General features: G+C 42.4%; 1 protein-coding gene across 2 annotated transcripts in view; it reads left to right on the top strand.

Moving 5' to 3' along the window:
• The window catches only part of SPR (Sex peptide receptor), a 105,380-nt gene that overhangs the window by 18,886 nt on the left and 65,589 nt on the right, over window positions 1-20,905 (top strand). Inside the window, exon 1 of one of the 2 annotated variants that reach the window (XM_065488678.1) lies at window positions 15,905-15,923. The exons of the other annotated variant lie outside the window; for it this stretch is intronic. The gene's annotated coding sequence lies outside the window, so the exon portion shown is untranslated. Of the gene's footprint in view, window positions 1-15,904; window positions 15,924-20,905 lie in introns of those variants that run through there. 2 annotated transcript variants of the gene reach the window in all.

The following is a 20,905-nucleotide window of genomic DNA, read 5'->3' as shown; positions in this document are numbered from 1 at the left end:
TAGTGCGCGCGGTGTTTGATGCCAAAAACCGTGGGCAAAGCACTGAGTTGTCACTCGCTGCTCTATATATTCGACTAACACGTCGGTGTGTGGTTTCGTTTTAATCCCCGGGTTTGGCGTGTGTCAAGGCGTAATTATAGTAATTTCCAGCAGCGTTTGCATGGCACCAGCGATAAAAAATTCAATAACAGCGCGCGGCCTTCCTGTGAGTGATCAAATCACGAGAGCGTGCGGCTGCGGTATACGATTTCCATAAGGCTGCAGTGATGCATTCATTTCGGAATTAATTAGCGCTGCATTGATCAATAAAAATGCATCAGCACGTGAAACGAACCAATTCATCACATCTCTTTCTCTCTTTGGTGTTATTTTCCCTGTGCTGTGCGTGATGAAATTCTCAGTCGATTGCCTCGCGTGTATGAAAAGATAAAAAAAATGGTAACGGTGGAGGGGATATGCAGATTGATCCATTGGAGCAACTTTCGCAACATCTGCCAAAAGTTTTTGACGCGATGCTTTCTTCGCTCTTTCATCGGAAGGAGAATTTGCATTTCAATTGAAGTTTGCTGGGTTCAGTTCATCCTGCAGATGACAAACTTCTAGGAAATTCGATTGCTAATTACCTGCCTCTTAAGCTGAAGGGAGTTTTTTTATACCTTCTCCACCGCCACGGAAACTTTATTGGTGTTCGAAGAAGCCTCAAAGTGCGTGCTCCATAATTAATTTTAAGTGTTTGTTCCGGAGGGCTGCTGAAATTGTTTGCTCACAGTTGCCTCACCGCAAAACTAATCACAACATAAAATGATAGAGATCGATAATCAAAACAAACACAATTAATTATTTGTCGCGCGGAACGGCCAGGGGAGGGGAGGGAATTCTCGCTTGTTTGAAAGCCGATATTATGTTTCGACAAATAAGTGATATTCGATACCGCAGCGCTTGTTTATGTTGCCTGTAGAATATTCAACCATATCTGTGTTTCGACGCGTTGTCGGGGAGTCTGCCAATTCCGCAAAAGCTGAACTTAATTAAGAAGGAATTTTATACCTAAAGCCTACTTTGGCCCAATTAGAGGCGCTTGTAATATCAGTTAGGTAGCCAATTAGCTCCAAAATATATATGTGTACTTGTTTATATCACATTCAACGCTGCTTTCCCTTTAACGCTGGCATTTTCCTCGTTTGTCAAGTATTGGATTTCCTCGTTTATCGAGGATGGAATTGTTGCTGCAAAGAGAGTTGAATCCTTTCGATTTTTTAAAATTCCCAACATTACGCAGCTGTCCGAAATTGGTATTGGGTTTTGTTTGAAACTACAGCATCTAATTTTAATTTCCCAGTCATTTGTGGCGAAAAATTGTCAAATGAAGTTATTTTCTTCTTGAAATTATCAGCGGGGTCCAGATTCGTGCGACGCGCAGATATGGCGTCCGGTGGAGTATGGCGGTCACGTGAAAATGCGCGAAAAGGACCAAGTTTTGGTCAATATTGTGACATAATTTGCATTATTTGTACTAATAATGTCTTTTGGATCGTGACACTCGTACGGGAATCCAAAGAGAGCTTTTTGTTTCCCACATTCAGACGCCATCTTGGATCTGCGCATTGCGAACCAATTTTATCGCACATCTGGCTCCCGCTGGAAATGATCTGATTTCAAACATAATCATCTTATTGAAAGTCAATTTGTGGGAAATATTTATTAACTGACTGCGATAAATAATTGTATTGATGACTTTTTGTGAGCACGCATCAAACACTACGTCGGCTGCACAACAATGGTTGCAATCTGGATTTTGCGGTTAAAAAATGGCAGTAAATTAACAATCAAATCATTAGGCATTATGAAAAATAGATGCGAAAATAGGAAATCATTGCTCGCACTGATTGGCCAACCCAGATCGACTCCACCACCGAGAATTCTGATTGGTTGTTGAACATTGTGACACTTGAAGGCTGTAATATCTTCATAATTAGCTGCAATTGCAGAATTCTTCTTATTCTTATTCTAACTCTAAACTGAGTAAACCCATTTTAAACAGCATGCAATTAATCAGCGCTACACATACTCACAAAGTTTTGCAAGTGTCGCTCGCTCTCATCAGCTTCAACAGTTCTAAGAATGTCAACTCATCGTCACAAACATTTAAACAAGTTATGAAAGCATATCTACGGGAAATGAATCCGACGCTCATGCCCGCAGTTTGTGTGCAATAAAGAGACGAGAGTGCTAAATATGCGAGGCAACTAGTTCCAAACGCACTTATATTTATAGTTAGTTGTTTCTTAGGGTGCAAATCTCAGGAGCGTGGAGCACAATCCGAGGGAGTTATTTGCCACGGCAACTTTTACAATATCCCCGCAGCCTCGCGCGCTGGGATGAGAGCACTTTTCACGGGGAGATTAAGCGGCGGGCCGTACGCGCAGAGGCAGACCAAGATGCTATCGGCCGCCCTTTGAGCAAACTCACACCCGCTCTCACGTGTTGTCGCCGAACGTGGTGGTTGCTCTTTCAACTCCCACGAGTCACATTAATCAAGGCAAACTGCTTGGGCCGAATTTTTAATGCCACCCCTGGCGCAGCTGCGGAAAACAAACGAACGCCCAGGCAGGATTTCGTGGGGCAGGTGCCGAGGCTAAAAAGGCCTTTCATACCTGCTGCTGCCGTTGACACTCGCATTTGCAAATTAAAATTTGCTGCTCGCCCCGGCGGAAAGTGTGTGCCCCATGTCGGCTTCTCTGTCTTTTGCGTTTCAAATGAATGTGTATCATCTCACTGCCCTGGAAGCTGCCAGGATTTCAGATTATGCCAACGCATAAAACGCTTTTAAGTTTATTAAAATACATGACATTTGACCTCTTTTGCCGTACTCGGGACATATTAACTCTGTGAAACACTGGCGTGTTTTTTTTTTGTTTTTTTTATACAGTATTGCTGATACGTTGAATAGATTTTTATATACAATAGCAAATTAATGATGGAGCGCGCTTTTGAAGAACCTGCTCTCACTCACAATCAGTAATTAGGTCGTTGCATTGAATGCAAATGTCAAGCATTGAAAACGCATCATAACCTTGACATTTTGCTGCGTAGAACACGGCAACGTTTGAAAAGCACCACTTCCGATGCATTGATCCACAGCTCGCAGGTGTAACACATGAGCGTTGATGCTGACTAGTGCGATGCTGCTCACTCGCAGCGAACCCAACGTTTTCAGCTGTTGCTATTCTGTGTACTGCCTATTTGGAGACTAGATTTGCAGTTGATTTTCTAAAAATTTCTTAAATTCGTTTTAATTGGTACAAAACTCTAATTTAATTTTGCAAAAATGTAATGTACACGGGGGAACCTTCTCTAAAGGGTGATGATGTCTTGGTCAAGTGTGTTATCACCGGCAGAATGGCGATGCAGTGGAACGGTGGCTAAAATAACTTCATAGGTATTTACCATAATGGCGTCATCTCATCTTAAAATTTCCTGATTTTCCGCGTCCATGGGCAAATTTCCTTGTCACGTCGCATATTTTTACCACACCAGCAATTTAGTTTGTTGATATTTTAGTTTGTTGTAGCCCTTTTCTTTTTATTTCAAGCGAGATATAAAATTGTTAGTATAACAAAACTCTCGAAATACATCATTTTTACGGATTTATCTTACTATTAAAAGTGATTAACACAACTGAATTCATTGCATGCCCCGTCGGCATCCGAGAGCCCTTCAGTTGTTTAGTCACGTCCTGCATTTAATTAAGCAGCCACTGAGTCACGCCGCTGCCTTTGCCTCCTCGTGCTAGAGCGCCGGCCGTCTTCTCCAGATCTTTTCACGACATATTTGCATTATAAAATTTTCATAGCCACATACAATGTTCGGAAACGTGCATAAGTTTTTAATTAATCCTTACGAAAATACCAAAATTCGAATTCTTATTGAACCAAGAATCCTGAAAATACGCCATCTCGTCCATATATTTAGGGAGCTATCCCTCCTAGATGCTTCGTTCCTATACCACTTGGCTGAAAATCCTGTCTCCAACTGTATAGCATCGAGCACAACAGGGTACCATCGATATTGGCATTGACGCAGCGAGAGTAACAAGCATGTAGTGTATCGAAATACAATTGGCCAAGTCATGGAGTAAAGCGGCGACTTCATTGCAAAATCCGCTGAAACGGCTTCTCCACTTTATTTTCAATGGGCGTTCCACTTAGTTTCCTGACTCTCCCGCGGAGAAAAGTGACTTCTCTGCAATGTGGAGGAGCTTTTCGGCTTCTCTGTTGTGTATGTTATGCCAAAAAATGTGTGCTCGTGTCATTATGGATGGGCTGGCTGGCGGAAAAAGCCTCAAGGCTGCGAGGAAGGAACGCAGCAGGCTTTTTTTGCGCGAGGAGAGGAAAATTGGCAAAGAGACGAGCTGAATTTGTGTTTGTGAGAAGGCGTATTCGCGAATTTGAATTGGAGTGCATTAACGCAACTTTTGGGCTTCATGCGTATTAGCATGCTCGGATCAAAAGAGAGCTTGACTCTGCTCTCATAAAAGGCTTTTAAACCGTCATACGCTTTTCATTTTCTAAGTAGCATCATTTGACTGGGTGCTTTTCAAAATATTTCGTATTATTTTGAATATTCTATACATTCAACAGCTTTCCTCTGAGGATTAGAGTGGACCATGCATTGTGTTACACTGGAATTGCTGTTTGTACACGACTGACGAAGGGAGGAGACCTGGCAAAGTCACTTTAATATTATGTTCCAGCTAGTATTGACCAACAATAAATTGATGTTTAACAGTATAGGGTAACGAAATTCAAAAACTTTGCTGTAAAATACCACACTGTTTATTTAAATACTCTTCCTGCTAAAAAAATAATTCTCTGTCCCGTTTTAAAGGAAATGTTCGCGTAAATCAGCCGGAATTTGATGAAGGTGTATTTCCGTGGCTATTTTTTTTTATTTTGGAAATGATTTTTGTCATTTGTGGTTAAATATTAAATTTAGCAAATTTTAGACGCTTACTAAAATTAAATTTTTATAAATTCTCTCCCATTTTTTGCTGTCTGCTGTCCTTTATATTTTGCTAAACAAATGTGTACTTTAAAGTATAGAGATTTCATGCAATGCTGAGTAAATTGAGTAAGAGTAATCCTCTTCTCGCTTCAGGATATCTCCATGCATTATGCCAGAGCTCAATAGCGCGGGGCACAAATCCTCCATGCGAAGCGAACGTAGGCGTTAAGACGAAATTATCTCCGTCGGCGTCATCGTGTGTGTGTGTGGAAATTTTGATCCGCCAGACTAACAAAGTGTGAATTGTGGAGGGAAGACAAGCGTGAAATAAAACCTGCTCTGCGGAGAAGGAAATGTTGGGAGATTTAACACGATTTCGAGTGCGCGTCGCGAAACGGCACACACACGTGATGACTAATATTTCAAACTAGGGGTTGTCGTAAATCATTACGGAGCTGCTTGATGAAAAAAGCGGGCAATTTCGAGGCGATGCGCGCAGTTATCGGCGTGAGAAAATGCACGGCCCTTATTTATTGCAGGAGCGGAGAAAAAGCCCGCGCGCGCAATCATTAACATCGATTTTGCATTTTTCAAGTGGTTGTCGTGCTGAGTGCGAATAATCCTGTGCGCCAGATAAATGACAGTCCCATACTCTTTGAATGGGGTAGGTTTCCGCCTCTCTCTTGCACGCTGCACGTCATCTCATCGCACTTGTCGCGCGCGTACATTGCAAGAAGCCCACGAAGGCAATTTGTCTTTTGTGCTCTGGCAAGAAGTGGCCTGGAAACGCGGCGTTTTCTACCTTAGTCAGTGATGCGAGATGGAGAAAAAGTACTGATATAATCGGAAATATAGATTTCTGTTAGAGCACTGTGCGGTGTCAATTTTCATTACCATGGTAACCGCATTTTTTAAATAAAAAACCACAACCGCACCACAACCGCATCGGTCTTGACCAAAACCGTAGTTGCGGTAACCGCAAAACCGCAATTTATTTAATGTTTTAGAACAAAATAGTTTTCTTTTGGCAAGGCTTAAATTTAATTATTTCTGCGTGCAACTCCATATCACGGGTTTTAACCATCATAATTGCAAAAACTTTTCACCGTTAGACTCGTCTTGACCTCCCCTGAGCAGCTGAAGGGTTTAGGGGTTCTTAAACTCCACCCCTATACTTTAAACCCTTCGGAAATAAACAACATTTTATAGCTCTGGATAATTTTATTAATTTACATTTTATTAAAAAACATTTTTTTTAGTTTTGGTTGAATGGGCGGGGGTGGTAATTCAGTAGGAATTTAGGATGATTTTAAATGTTTTGAAGCCAAGTCGATGCAAATGGAAGCAGGTACGTTACTTTTTTATTAAAATTGAAGCAATGGGGTTGAAAGGGGATGAGGGTAAGCTCCCCATAAACACTTGGGCTGTTAGTGGAGGTCAAGGCGAGTCTAACGGTAGGAAATTTTTGCAATTCTGATTGTTGGAACCTGAGATTTGGAGGTTCAAAGAACCCAAAAAGTGGAAAAATGTCATTTATATTAAGTTATGAAATAACTATCAAGATATCCTAAAAATTACGCCATTCTGAAAAATTTGGCCCGGTTTTTAATTGCGGGCACACATTTAAGTGGCTCTTGATCCGATCAACTTGTCCACTAAAAGAAGCCCATTTATTCCATTTATGATGCATCAATAACATTGTAGTAGTTGATTGGCTTGATATTAGATTTAATACTTAATTTATTCAAAGAAAGGAGATTTTTTTAAATTTTTGGTATATTATAAAAAGTGCCGTGCCCATTCCCAGAAATTACAACAACGTAATACATATACACGTCCCGCGCGACGCCCTACCCGTCCCGCGTAACGCCCTACCCGTCCCGCGTAACGCCCTACCCGTCCCGCACGACGCCCTACCCGTTCCGCGTAACGCCCTACCCGTTATGCGTAACGCCCTACCCGTTACGCGTAACGGCCTTTCCGTTACGCGTAACGCCCTACCCGTTACGCGTAACGCCCTACCCGTTACGCGTAACGCCCTACCCGTTACGCGTAACGCCCTACCCGTTACGCGTAACGGCCTACCCGTTACGCGTAACGCCCTCCCCGTTACGCGTAACGGCCTACCCGTTACGCGTAACGCCCTCCCCGTTACGCGTAACGGCCTTTCCGTTACGCGTAACGCCCTACCCGTTACGCGTAACGCCCTACCCGTTACGCGTAACGGCCTACCCGTTCCGCGTAACGCCCTACCCGTTATGCGTAACGCCCTACCCGTTACGCGTAACGGCCTTTCCGTTACGCGTAACGCCCTACCCGTTACGCGTAACGCCCTACCCGTTACGCGTAACGCCCTACCCGTTACGCGTAACGCCCTACCCGTTACGCGTAACGGCCTACCCGTTACGCGTAACGCCCTCCCCGTTACGCGTAACGCCCTACCCGTTACGCGTAACGCCCTACCCGTTACGCGTAACGCCCTACCCGTTACGCGTAACGCCCTACCCGTTACGCGTAACGGCCTACCCGTTACGCGTAACGGCCTACCCGTTACGCGTAACGGCCTACCCGTTACGCGTAACGCCCTCCCCGTTACGCGTAACGCCCTACCCGTTACGCGTAACGCCCTCCCCGTTACGCGTAACGGCCTACCCGTCCCGCGTGACGCCCTACCCGTCCCGCAGGACGCCCTACCCGTCCCGCAGGACGCCCTACCCGTCCCGCAGGACGCCCTACCCGTCCCGCAGGACGCCCTACCCGTCCCGCGCGACGCCCTACTTGTCCCGCGCGACGCCCTAAAACCATCACGCGCGACGCCCTACCCGTCCCGCGGGACGCCTTATCCGTGCTAAACAGTTGCATAATAAAAATGGTAAATTTTGATTCTCAAGATTTGCGGTTTTCTGCGGTTCCACCGCAACCGCAAAAATGAAACCGCAACCGCACCGCAACCGCAAATTTATAACCGCATCTGCGGTTGTGGTGGGCGGTTTGCGGTTTTTTAGTACCAAAACCACAACCGCACAGTGCTCTAATTTCTGTACTTCCGAGGGCGGGAAATGTTTCCTGATTCGATATATTGGACCAGGTGAATAAAAATCAATTTTCTTTTGTAAATAATGTTAAATTTCACACACGTTTAAATATTAATTAGCGTGTTTGATCCAATTTATCAAAGTTTGGCGTCCTAATTAATAGACAAGAACCTGTTTCCAATTCAGAGATAAAATTTCCATCAGTCTGGTTCATAAGCCAGAACTCACAAGAAATAAATACGTACGTCGACTGGCTGTAGTTCAAGATTCATGAGCTATATGTTGGCAATGTGATATTGAATGCAATTAAGAAGTTTGCTTGGTGGGCTTAAAGGAAAGCCAGAGAATAGATATTCCAAGACAGAGTTAATTGCAACGGTCTTTGTCCCAAAGCCTGAATCTGATTAGAATGACGACTTAAAGGTCTTTGATAGCAGAAGGGAGCTACCATTATTAAATTTGTTCATAAGCTCGCGATATGCCAATCATTTGAGATTAAATTTGCAAGAAATAACCAATTAGAGAAAGCTGCTTTTTATTCAATCAGCGATAAGACTGATTTATTTTACGCAACACCTGATGCTAATTAACTAATTATAGTAAAAAAGAAGAAAGCTTCAGAGCAGCCAAGACGTCGTAAGATTTTTCTGAAAAAAATCCCACTTTGTTTTGTAACAATAATGAATTGTTATGTTGCAATAGTGGCAAATTGGCAAAGCACGTAACGTTGTAAAATATTGAATAAGGAATGCCATGTAACAATCACCCGGAAATTCGATATTTTACAACGTTACGTGCTTTGCCAATTTGCCATTATTGCATCTTACTTATAACAATAATTTATTGTTACAGTATTTGATGTTAAAAAGGAGCCTATTTTATAAAAAAAAAATTAGAGTATCTTATTACTTCTTTGTGGAGGGGTATTTATCAAACCTTTTTAAGTCTAGAAAAGGAAATTTCCATGAGTTGTTATTTTCATTCAGTTTGAAATTTTGCCATTGTTTAAAAGTAAAAATCCTAGTTTAAAATATTTCTTCACACGCAATGATGCTTTAACTCAATCGACAATTTCAGTATCGGAGATTTGAAACATTAAATTTGTTTTTAAAAATACGTTAGCAACAAATAGCTCGGTTAGTTATTTTTTGACGCTTGTCATTTTCGATTTTTCCTGGAATACATCAACCAAATATCAATCTCACTCCGCCCGATGTTTGCTCAGAATCCAGAGAAATTGCTGGAACGGTGCGGATGCGGCGCTTCGTTTGGTCCCGAGGGCTGCTCTTTGCAGGAAACAATCACAGATGAATTGTTATCAGGCGGAAGAAATGAATTGCCTGCGGTGCAAATAAACACGTCGATGAGCGTGGGCACGTAGCCTCGTTTCATTTAGGCCAATGCTATAAAAGACGTCGAGATTCTCATTGATTGGGAGATTGATTCGAGAAAACTATGCAGTAAAGGTGAAAGCTACCCTTATGCTTAGGTTGCTTTAGAGCAGAGAAATTCACTGAATTATTTTGTTTGTTTATTGAAAAATAATGACCAGAGCCGCCTCTGGACAATTGATAAGTGGCGGCCAATATTTCTTATCAGGGATTTTTTTACTTTCAATGACGCAAATCAGTATTCAGCTTTTATTACCGAAATATACATAATGTCTTAACAAATGGCGCTCGGTTTAGGAAATAAAGGGTCGTAAATTTCTTCCATCACATCGAGTTTCGAAATTAAATGGTCCAAAAGCTCGTTAGAAACAAATAAAAGAATTAAAACTCCCCAGTTTTTTCGACACAAATTATTTAAATTTGCTCTGTTCCTCCGATGGGAATTTGAAGCCAACGATTCAGCTCCTCGAAGAACAAAATTTATGGCCTTCAAAGCATGTCGTTAACAGTTTAAAAATGAACGCGCGTATAATACAATAGTTGCTATAGAACTTTTATATGTATTCATTGAAACTTGCCTTCGCTGGTATAACAACGCTGCAAACATTTATGAGAGCCCTCGGGCGGCTAGTAAGATTTACACCATCTTTTATTTTAATATCTGATGGGCCTTGCCTGTCTGAGGTTGAGAACTTTATGTCTGCACGATTGAATTTAATGCCTCTCGCAGTTTGACCTCGTTCCGAGTCGGCGATTATTTCCACTCCCTGCTTTGTTACATAGTTGTTGGAGCGATGAAAATGCAGAACGCCCCGTGAGAAGAGAATAAACAGCCCACAGGTCTGCGGGGCTCGGAAATTTAATAATTGTTCCGATTGATACGCAGAGAGAGATGGGAATTGCGCAGCGTGCGTCCGCGTGAACAGTCTTATCAGCAGCACACAACACTTTTACGGCCCTGGGGCAACAACCCTGTAAAAGTTTATATTGCTTCTCTTTCTCTGCGTTGATGAAACAAAACCAATACCGCGATTTTTGTCTTTCCTTTCGTGCTGGAACGAGCGGAACAACAACTGCCGTTTAGAGGAGGAAAAAAATTCTTCAAGTGCAATGATATCCGCGCTCTAATTGAATTTTCTCCGGTAAAATTTGCGGGAGAAATGGGATTAAGCAAACTCGTTTCGCGCCATGCTGCCCATTCATCAAGTGAGGCAAGTCGGGCGTTGGAAAAATTCTTTTCCTCGCCATCTGCACGCTATGCTCGCGTTTCGGCTTTTGTGCACGAGCTGCTTTAACATTAAATAATGCAGACCGTGACTTGATTATCGTTAATGATTGTCTGCTCACTGACTTGCAAATCACCCAGCGTGCGGTCAGCCGACTTGTTTACGATTTTCCCGGCAGAAAGGCCGAGAATGTTGCTGGCCTCCCTTCCTTGGCTATTGGCTTGTTCTGCTTTTTCTTCCCTCTTTTTTTTACCTCCAACACACTATTGTTGACTCCTTCCAGACTCTTTTCTTCCCAAACTGCCGGACTGCCAATGCGTCTCTCGCTTTGATTGTGTTGCCGATTGATTTTTCGACAGCTAGGGCTTTTGGGGATGCCGCAGTGAGAGGAAATTAATTAAGGAGGAAAAACCCGCAGGAGTGGTTTTTTCTTGTTTGTCTTGCTACAAAGCTCCTGAAACACACCCTGCGTTTTTTTTTGTTATTGAATATTGATGACATTTTTATTAAACACCAACGGTGCACAATAGACAAAGACAATTTAATTATTGAACATTGCCTTGCAATTTTTAAATTGAAGTTTATTGCTCGCGATACCAATATTTGAAAATATAAATAAAGGCTGAAATTACACAGACGTATGGAACAAAAAAAATTGTCAACGTTGTCATATATTATGCTGCTTAAATAATAATAAATTTTGAACATCAAACAAACTAATATTTTCAAAATTGAACCATAGGAACTGGTTGTACAGGGAGGGGAATTTCGATGTGACGCTGTCTTTCAAAATCGGTGGCAGGTCATTCCAGGGTTTGCAACCCGTGAAGAAGAGGGCAGTTTGAGGGAAAAATTAAAACTTCAGTCTTTGTAGTGCGTCGTGCCCAGGGTTCGCAAAAAAAACGCATTTTTCCGGAAAAACCCGCTCCGCTGAATAGCAAAAACTGTTTTTGTGGGTTTTTCTGGAATTTTACGCAATTTTCCAAACAAATATATTCCTATGGAAGATCAAAAATTCCCATAATGGATGACCAAAAATAGGGATTTTACAATAATAGTATTAAAGCCACTGGTTTCACTAGAAGACCAAAAATTACAACTCTGATCGTAATTTTCCGAAATTTTTGGCTTATTTTGGAGCGAAACAAGTCTTTTTTTGGGTTGAATTCGAAAAAATGCGGAAAAACCCACCAGTATTGGCTGGTTTTTTACACAAAAAACCAGTGGTGCATTTTTGCGCAATGCAAAATTGGCAAACCCTGGTCGTGCCATGTTTTTATTGACGCTAGCCAAGAAGGGAAGACTCTGAATATCGTTTAATGGCTTGGTTAACCTTTACAAATTTCAGTTCATTATATAGTTGCAAACAGTTTGACCTGGAAATGAAACCTGTTTCCCTTGAATATAAGATAAAATTCGCTGCAGAGTTTTGGAGCAGGGCACGTTAATTTCACTTTACCGTTGAAAATTGAGTTTTAGAAAGTTATATAGTCAAGTCCGCGAAACTTGCAAACCCAAACAAGAGCTACGCAACGTGATGTAGCAACAAGTTTCTGCACTGTCGGCTATGGGAGGATGTTTAACAATTCAAGCGGGTCTGCTTTGTTTCATTTCACCTGTGAGGAAGACCCTAGACGCCATCTTATCCAATTTCCATGCACCTGTGCAAAAGTGAATTAAACTCAGCCAGATCCCAGAAGCCGTAGGTTGCGTGTGGCGGTAACAGGGTGTGTTTTCGTCGGCTCACCGAGCACTCACTGTGCTGCACCCGCTAGCTAGCCTGGAGCAAATCAATCAAAACATGCCGCACAGGCGTTGATCAAAAGCAATAAGCTTTTGCGGTTCCTAGTAAAAGCGCTGTCGAAACAAGCAGCCGCAAGCCAGCGGCACACATAAGACACAAACACAATAAACAAACCGCCAACCCTTTCTCCCTCATCAAGCATTCATGGCACGAATTCGCGTTTGCTGCGTTAGCGATTGATACACTTTGGTGCAAACAAGCAGCAAGGCCGAACCACAACACGTTGCAGTTATGAGCGCTCGACAAATAATGGCAAAATAAGAGCCATGCAGAACGGCAGCACGCTGTTCCTTTGGCCTTGAAGGCATGTTTGCGTCGCCAACAGTTTTTTTATTTAGAAAAATTGACATGGTTTAATTTTTTCCCTCAGATTTTACGGTATAGCTATGGGGGCGATAAAATTTTAGTTTCTTTTTTACTCAAACCTAAACAACAGTCAAAGCATTTATACTTATAACTATCATAGTTTTAGTTTCTGAATCTCGCGTCTTCAAAGAAATCAATATTTGTTTTGCAGGTTGGCCTTTTTCCATGGATTATCAATATTAACAGTTAAATAAAGAAAATAGATTTATTGACATCAGCGGGGGCCAGATTCGTGCGACGCGCAGATATGGCGACCGGTGGAGTATGGCGCGAAAAAACGGTCACTTGAAAATGCGCGAAAAGAACCAAGTTTTCGTCAATATTGTGACATAATTTGCATTACTTGCACCAATTGTGTCTTTTGGATCGTAAATACAAACTCTTGACACTCGTACGGGAATCCAAAGAGAGCTTTTTGTTTCCCACATTCAGACGCCATCTTGGATCTGCGCAGTGGCAACCAATTTTATCGCACATCTGGCCTCCGCTGCTGATTGACATAATTTTGAATATGGCGTAAGCAAAATTTAGCTATATTCTACCCTCCAAAAATACCGTATTTCAACCAAACATCCAATATATTATTGGGCTCATATTTAAACCTCAATATTTTATCTACTCTGCGACTCCCTTTTCAGCATCTCTAGTCTCTGTGGTCTCTGGGGCAGAAAATCAGCATCGCGCCAGTTTCTACTTGATGAAAGGGGCGTTAGACGTTGCTGGAAGCTCATTGCGCACCCTCAACCTAATGCCAAAACAAAACACGCTTTTGCTCGACGTGTTTACTTTTAGTCTGGTTGTAATCAATCAAATCCGATCTTATTCATGCGAGGCGCTGTTTCCGTGTGTGCACACCTGATTGAGTCGACACACATTTCGGGGTGGATTTGTCTTGTGCGTGCAGTAACACGGGATTCGGGCCGTTAAGCTGCGTGACGTGCGTATGCATGTATTTCAGACGCACGTCAAAATGTTTGCAATGCCTACGAGAGCGAGCTGGATGGATGGAGGGGAAACGTCAGACGTGGCTTGCAACCGTAATTTCTACGCGAAAGCTACTTTCGAATGGAATATCTGCCAGTTTGATAAGGATCAAACGGCTATTTCCTGCTTCTAGTGAAGGGAGCCTTCTTAATCTTACCACTGGAAAAAAACACTTAGAAGAGAGAAAAAGGCAGGAAATTACTCTGGGAAACCATCATTTAGACTTTTAGAGGCTGCTTTGGACAGATATATGACAAATATGATACTTTTCCGAATACCACGACTGTACGGGAATTTCCTATGTAAATTGATATATACATCAGTTGTTGCAACCCTCTCTTGATTAACTTTGAATTTGATCCCATTTCGTTACGTTACTCGTCAGATGGATTTCATCCCGAATTTTTATTTTCATTAAAAAGCAGAGAGAAAATCCAATATTGAGTTTTGCGCTCAACATATTTTCTGTTTCAAGTGGTGAGCAAACAAGTTCCACGCCTTCCGCTAAACTCGACTCTCTGCTCTTTGCTTCGTCATTTCATCATCCAGAGAATTATTATATTATCTGCATATTTGATTGCTCTATGTGTCCGGAAAAAACTATGAGAAATGCACTGCAAGGAAATTCACGTTCAAGGCAAATTTGGGAGATTGAGTCTCGAGATGCGAACGCCGCGTGGGCTTTTTGCACAGATTCCGTCGTATATGTAACTTTTGTATAATATTGAACTGGCTTGAGAGGTTTTCCGCACACGCATGAGGCGGGCACGAGCGGATATTGCAGCTTAGGGAGGCAGACGCCGAGATCGCTCCAATTGATTGATTTTTCGAGACTCTCGACTGCGAGCAACAGGCAACCTCGAAAATAATCAGCTCGAACCCAATAAACACGGACGCTTCTCCGCTTCAAAAATCTTCAGCACCACTTGCTCCTGTCAACGCTTTACTCTCCTCTATTTTGTCTCGGAGATTTATCGCAAAATCTTGGCCGCGAAATTGGTTTCGCGTAAATGGCCAGCAAATTGGGGTTGAATTTCCTTTCCAGTGTGCGCACAAAATATGTACTTTATTAAAGTACTGAATTAGATTCGATCAAACGAACAGCGTACCTATGTTTTTAACAATTTTGCAAAAAAAAGTGAATCTTTTTAATAAACCCCAAAATGGGAATGAATGCAAAAATAGTGTAAATGTATGAACTGAGCTTTCACTAAAAAATTTATGGTGAAATTGAAACTTTATAGATAAACTGAACATCAGGATATTGCACATTGATTTCCCACTTTCATTTCATTTTGCTTTTATGTTCTGTTAGCACTGGCCCAATCATAAATGTCAATAAAGAGTGGAACTCTCATAAACCGGGTGGTGCCGGCTACTATATATATCGTTTTACTGCGTGGACGCAATTAAACGCTGAAATGTATAAACGGAAAAGACACACAAACCCGAAACAATAAACAGTTCCCGCTATGATATGTTGGTGCGTTTATTATTTTCTTCTCCACTCGAAACGCACAGAAGCTGATTGCTCGAATAGCTCTTGTGCTTACGTGCGTGGTGTCGAACACCCACGGCTTAAATTCTTGCCAATTCACCATTCGGCCAAGAGTCACGTTGGCGTTGGCGCAATAATTAATTCACGTGTGAATAGAAGTCAGTCTCAATTAAAAGTGCTCGTGATTCATTGAAAGCAGCTTTGAAGCAGCGTGAAATTAAGTGCAAATTATTGACTATTGACTGGCGACGAACTTGCCATAGCGACGAGGCGGCTTTCGTAAGGCAAGAGTCGCTCAACCGAATTCTCTCTGCTTTGTTCTTCGCACACTCGGCGGCGACCTCGTCAGTGACAAATTGCGTACCTTGTGAGAGCGGTTCCCTTTTCCCATTTGAGGTTTGAATTCGCTCGTTTCCGAGTGACTTCGTGTTTTGCTCAATTACGTTGCACACGAGACTCAGCCAAGCTTGAAAGTCGGCTCTCTTCGCACACACTACGCCGCAGCTAGATTTCTCATTTTCTATGCAAACTCGGTTATATTAATTGAGTGCGTTCTTTGTTTCAGGTGAGTTTGTGGTTCCTGAAAGTTCCGCTCCGCTTCACAAACGAGAGCAGGTAGTCGCATTTACATTTTTACAAGTTTTGGACTTTGCGCTTTCAACGACGATAGGCACGTTTTCATTTTACGTTCCTGGAGACCGTAAAAGATTTAATTTGCATTTAAAACTGAACTGGGAACTTGAGGTCACAAGCCAAATTGTTCTTTTTAATTTGTTTGGCCAGCTCCATTACCTGCAAGAATCCGCTCGAAGGCTTGAAGGTTTCAATGAGATGCTAAAATACTTGGGAAAATTAAATGCTCTATAGTACCAAGTTATAAATATTTCATAATTAGAATTTGGCTCAAAGGTATCCACATGGCGAAAAAAAATACGTAGCTGTTTAAGTTGCTGCTATTTTGCACACGCCGTCTCTAGACGTCGTGCAAGTAATTAATTTTATTTATTTCACAAGGATATACAGCTCCAAGAAAGGTAGCATAAATCACCTAAGAATGACGCACACGGCACGGTTGGCAAACAAGTTTTTGCTTAGGGACGCAATTTCGGCTCCTGTGAGAATACGCAGCTTAAGCACCCTAGGCTGATAGTGTGTTGAAAATTCAAGTTTGCAACGCAGAATGAAAGTACGAAACGGCGCCTGCAGCGCTGCCTTCCATCTTCATAGAGCGGCCACTCATTTCCAGACAACCTTTCATACGGGACATAAAATTAGAAGTATGCCCGTACGCCAAAATTTTACGCAACACAAGTGCGGCCAAGGACGTAAAAAGCCTCCTGTTCCGTTTTGCAGATGTGCGAGACGTGACGAAAAGTGTGTGTGCAAATTAGCGTGCAGGGCAATAAACACGAGCTCTGCTCTCTCTCGACTTCTCGGCGACAATTAATTAATTCTCGCAGCAGCAGAGAGCCGTTTTCGCTCGTTTTCGGCCTCACCAGCCCAAAGTGGCCGAAACGAGCACCTGCGAGGGGCCTGGTCTTGCGATTTATGGCCAGAGGGCGGCCGCGAGCGTTCACGTGTGTGTCCTCCTGTAATTACGGCGTGCCCTGGGGACTGCGAGGGGAAACCGGCATCGGGATTTCGCGTCACTGCCCCCGCAGGGAGTACACGTCGAGTTCCGATGCTCTCTGCCCTGCTGGCGCGCGGCCTAGATGAAATCCGAAATCCGACGTCCGAATGCTACATGTACCTTACGACGGACGCTTTTCCTTCTTAACTTGGTGCCTCTGATGCTCTGCTTTTAAGTGAAGATTAGTGTCGTTGGAGAAATGGCTTTTCCTGGAAGAACGCCGCAGAAATTGTTTTCTCATCAATTTCCGATGCCACAATGCCCCTGGCGGTGTTTAAGATGCAACGCCGCCCGGCTCCTCTGCTGCGTCGGTTGCATACGCTCACATGCACAGCGAACCGAGATGCAACGTGCTGTGAAATCACGCGAAGGGATTCATTTTCTGCTCGGTGAGCAGCGCAGATTGATCTGCATCCGTCCGCACTTTTGCATTCGTGGGCAGGCAAAGAAGCTGCGGATTTAGATTGAATGCCACGCCGAATGGATCGATTGCATGACCTGTTTTTCCCGCGCCTCGCTCTCTCGCCGTTGCCAGGTGTGAATCCGATTTCACACAATAACGCTGAGAATTTATTCGCCACGCCGGATGTGTCTCTTCCACATCGTCTGTCTCCCTCGCGAGTTGGCACACGCGCTTAATCGGCATTGCTATATACCTGGTGCTGCGCCGCACGCGCCAGTAAATTTCTTCTTGTACGCTCCCCCGGCTCGTGCCAACCGACGTGGTAATTAAGTAATTCTGCTGGCAAATTGAAAACAAGCCATAAAATGGTGCGACGTGGCACTCGCGAGCGAGCGAGCGCCTCTGCAGGCACAATTAGATTGCGCGCTGTGGATGTCAAAAGTGCGTGGAATGGGGATCGAATTAGCGGTGTGGCGAATTGCAGTGTACGCAACTACGCACGCATGGTGTTCCAACTGATGCATGGCACACGGCGAAGCGTAAATTTTATTTCAGGCAGTCATAATTGAATCACACTAGGAAAACTGTCAGGATAATCTTGTATTGCATGAATCGAAATCGGACCAATATGAGCCTTCTGAAAAGTCGGCTCTTGATTTGTTTTATTTTTTTTTTTTAATCAAAAATGTTATCCATTCGCGGTGTTATTGGGACCCGGGTTTCAGCATTCGTGCTAGTGCAGTGCGCGCCCTCCCCGGTCCTCCAACAGGGATAAAAAAATTATAATCAAAGTCGGACTGCAACTTTTGATTGCGATGAGATATCATCCTGAAAATGTCACTACCCAACCTAGTCTATCGCCCTGAACAACTTTCTTTACCCTAAATAGGTTGTAGGTCAAAATTCAAGATAACATTTTTCCAAGAAATCGATTTTTAATTTAATTTTTTTTGGGACAGTCGAATTTTAGCCGTGAAATTCTGTGCAAGTAAATAAATTTTCAGAATGGCAGTTTCGTGGCAATCAAAGTTGAAAGTTTTGAAACCGGATCGAATCAGTTCTACCAATTTATGACCTTTAATTAGAAAATTTGTCCTTCATTTTAAAAAAAAATCGATTTTTCCGTGGCCTGTTTACTACAACGCACTGTGGGGATCGAAATTTAACCACCAAAGGTTGATTCCGACGCTCTTGTTCGTACCCTGACTTGACCCTGAGGGTCAGATAGCGAAAAAAATGCCCAAAATTGTCAAGTTTGGTGTCGATTCACTGGGTTTTTACCCATCAGAGTTCAAATTTTGTAATAAATATTTTTCACAGCATAAGAAAAATAAATTTTTGGAAATTTTGCATGCCAAACTTGACTATTTAGATGGTGTTAGACGAATTTATACTGGTTTTAGTCGGTTTTAGACGGTTTTGGCAACTTTAGACGGTTTTAGACGATTTTAAGTGTGGTTTAAAAAGCTTAAAATTGCATGTTTCTTGCTCATTTGATAGTACCACTATGATCTGAAGCTTAGAAAATAGAAAAGTCAACCGTCTAAAATTCACAGCCCTACTTGTAATGTATATTCATGTAATTCTACTTTTCTCAAGCGACTTTATGAAAAAAGAAAAATAATTTACCAGCTGTTCGCAAAACAAGTTATTGGAATCTTGTAGATGGAGCTTTTATTGCATTATTTATACTTCTTTCACAGAAACGAAAGCAATTTCCCGAGTAAGAGAACACCCTTCAAGTGCACAACGTAATTATTTTCCATCTCGCGCACACGCAACAAATGGCAGAACAGACGAGCAGCGCTGGATTTATGCTGCCGGCGAGACACGCGTCCGAAAACGTGAAAGTTATCAGAGCAAACAGTGGAATGGAAAAATGGCAGATGAGTTTGCCAAAGCCATACAACAACAGTCAAGTCATCCTGCTGCCGCTTGAGTAAATGGAAGCGGGTCGCCACGGAAAGGAGAAGCGGCTCGGCGGTGATTTAGGGTGAAAGTTTTTTCTCGTTCTACCCGAGTTTCTTCTTTATGGGCCCGAGACATAATGCACGGAGCAACGTCGTTCCTCTCCCTGCTACACGCACCCGCGCTGCAATATCTAACTCGCTAAGCTGAATCCTACATTTGTATGAATCGATCTGCATGTTCCGCAATCGTTTTGTTTGTTTTTTCACTGGCTCTGGCAGACAAGTGAAAATGGCCCCGTAAATTTCGGTTCATATATATACGAATTGAACCATTTCAATCGGAGCTAGGACCAAATTGAATGTGTAGTCTGGAAAATTGTTTGAAAAGTATGCATTTCAAATTGGTTACGGTGTCTTAAATTATTCTTCCACCCAAACGCAAACGAGTATCTGCTCGATTCTATCGGTCTGCTTTTTGATAGAATTACTAGGGTGTCTAGAAAAGATTGTAAGAAATTAATGTTAAAAAAAATCATCTCTCAAAAAATACTCCCTCTCATCGTCTTCAAATTAAAAGGAAAAAATTAAATGTTTTCCAGTTATCTATTTTAAGATGTTTACCACATTTGCAAACATCAGCCAGAGCAATAACAATAACCGCACACAATTTTTTTTATAACGTTTTAACGATGGACGTGCAAAGTTTCATTATTGAACTGAACCATTTTTGCTCTTATAAAGCGCCTAGTAATTTAAAATCTGGAACGATAGGTAGCCAAATGTGAGACTCAAAAATAAATATGTACTAATTAATTGTTTTTAAAGATTTTAGCAAATTCAAAGCTTCATAGTCAGAGAGATTTATCTCGTAAATTTCAAATAGTTTCCTTTAAATCAACGCAGTCGTAAATTTCTACACGACAATTTGCTTGTTACATTGTATGACCAGTGATCGATCTTCCAGAATGATTGCATGCGCGCAATCCAGACAGGAAAGTTTTTCTGAATTGATACGCATACATAGAAAAAAGCTGCTCAGCAGTTAGAAAGGGAGGGATGAAATAATGCATTGAATAATGGATGGAGGACTAAAAATGCCTGGGAATACGGGGAGAAAGACTCCGACAAAAACATCGCCGACAGCCGTTTCCGAGGTCGGAAACGAATGGTGGCTAAATTCAAAGCCTTTTTAATTAAAATTCATTCAGACGGCGGCGGTCGTAAACGCGTGCCAAAAGCGAGAATAAATCAAAATTATTGCCACGCCATCGTGTTATTTGCCGACGCTCGGACAAATAATTGGCTGCGCTGACAAAAAGCAGGTGCGTATCGTCCCACGTCGTGGCTTAGATGGATGAATGACGCAATTCACCAGTATGTTGGCTCCAAGCTATCTTGAAATTTGCAATTCTTATGAAGCTCAAGATGGAAAATTTTGTTTATTAAAACCCGAGAAGTTTCTCGGGGTGAGAAAATAATTGATTTTAATATTAATGAGGAGAAACTCCGTCGAAGTTTTTAAGGCATGCTGCACGTGTGGGACGCTGCACAACTGGCAAAAAATGCGTCGGAGAATTCTTCATCCTTTAACTGACTCGCCCATATCCGTATTTTCAACGCCCACGCCTTGCTGAAAGGAAACTGAGAAAGAGTG

The sequence above is a fragment of the Cloeon dipterum genome, chromosome 4 (genome assembly GCF_949628265.1).
Source record: "Cloeon dipterum chromosome 4, ieCloDipt1.1, whole genome shotgun sequence".
In the NCBI taxonomy this organism is placed as follows: Eukaryota; Metazoa; Arthropoda; class Insecta; order Ephemeroptera; family Baetidae; genus Cloeon; species Cloeon dipterum.
This window is presented reverse-complemented; position numbering and strand designations above follow the sequence as displayed.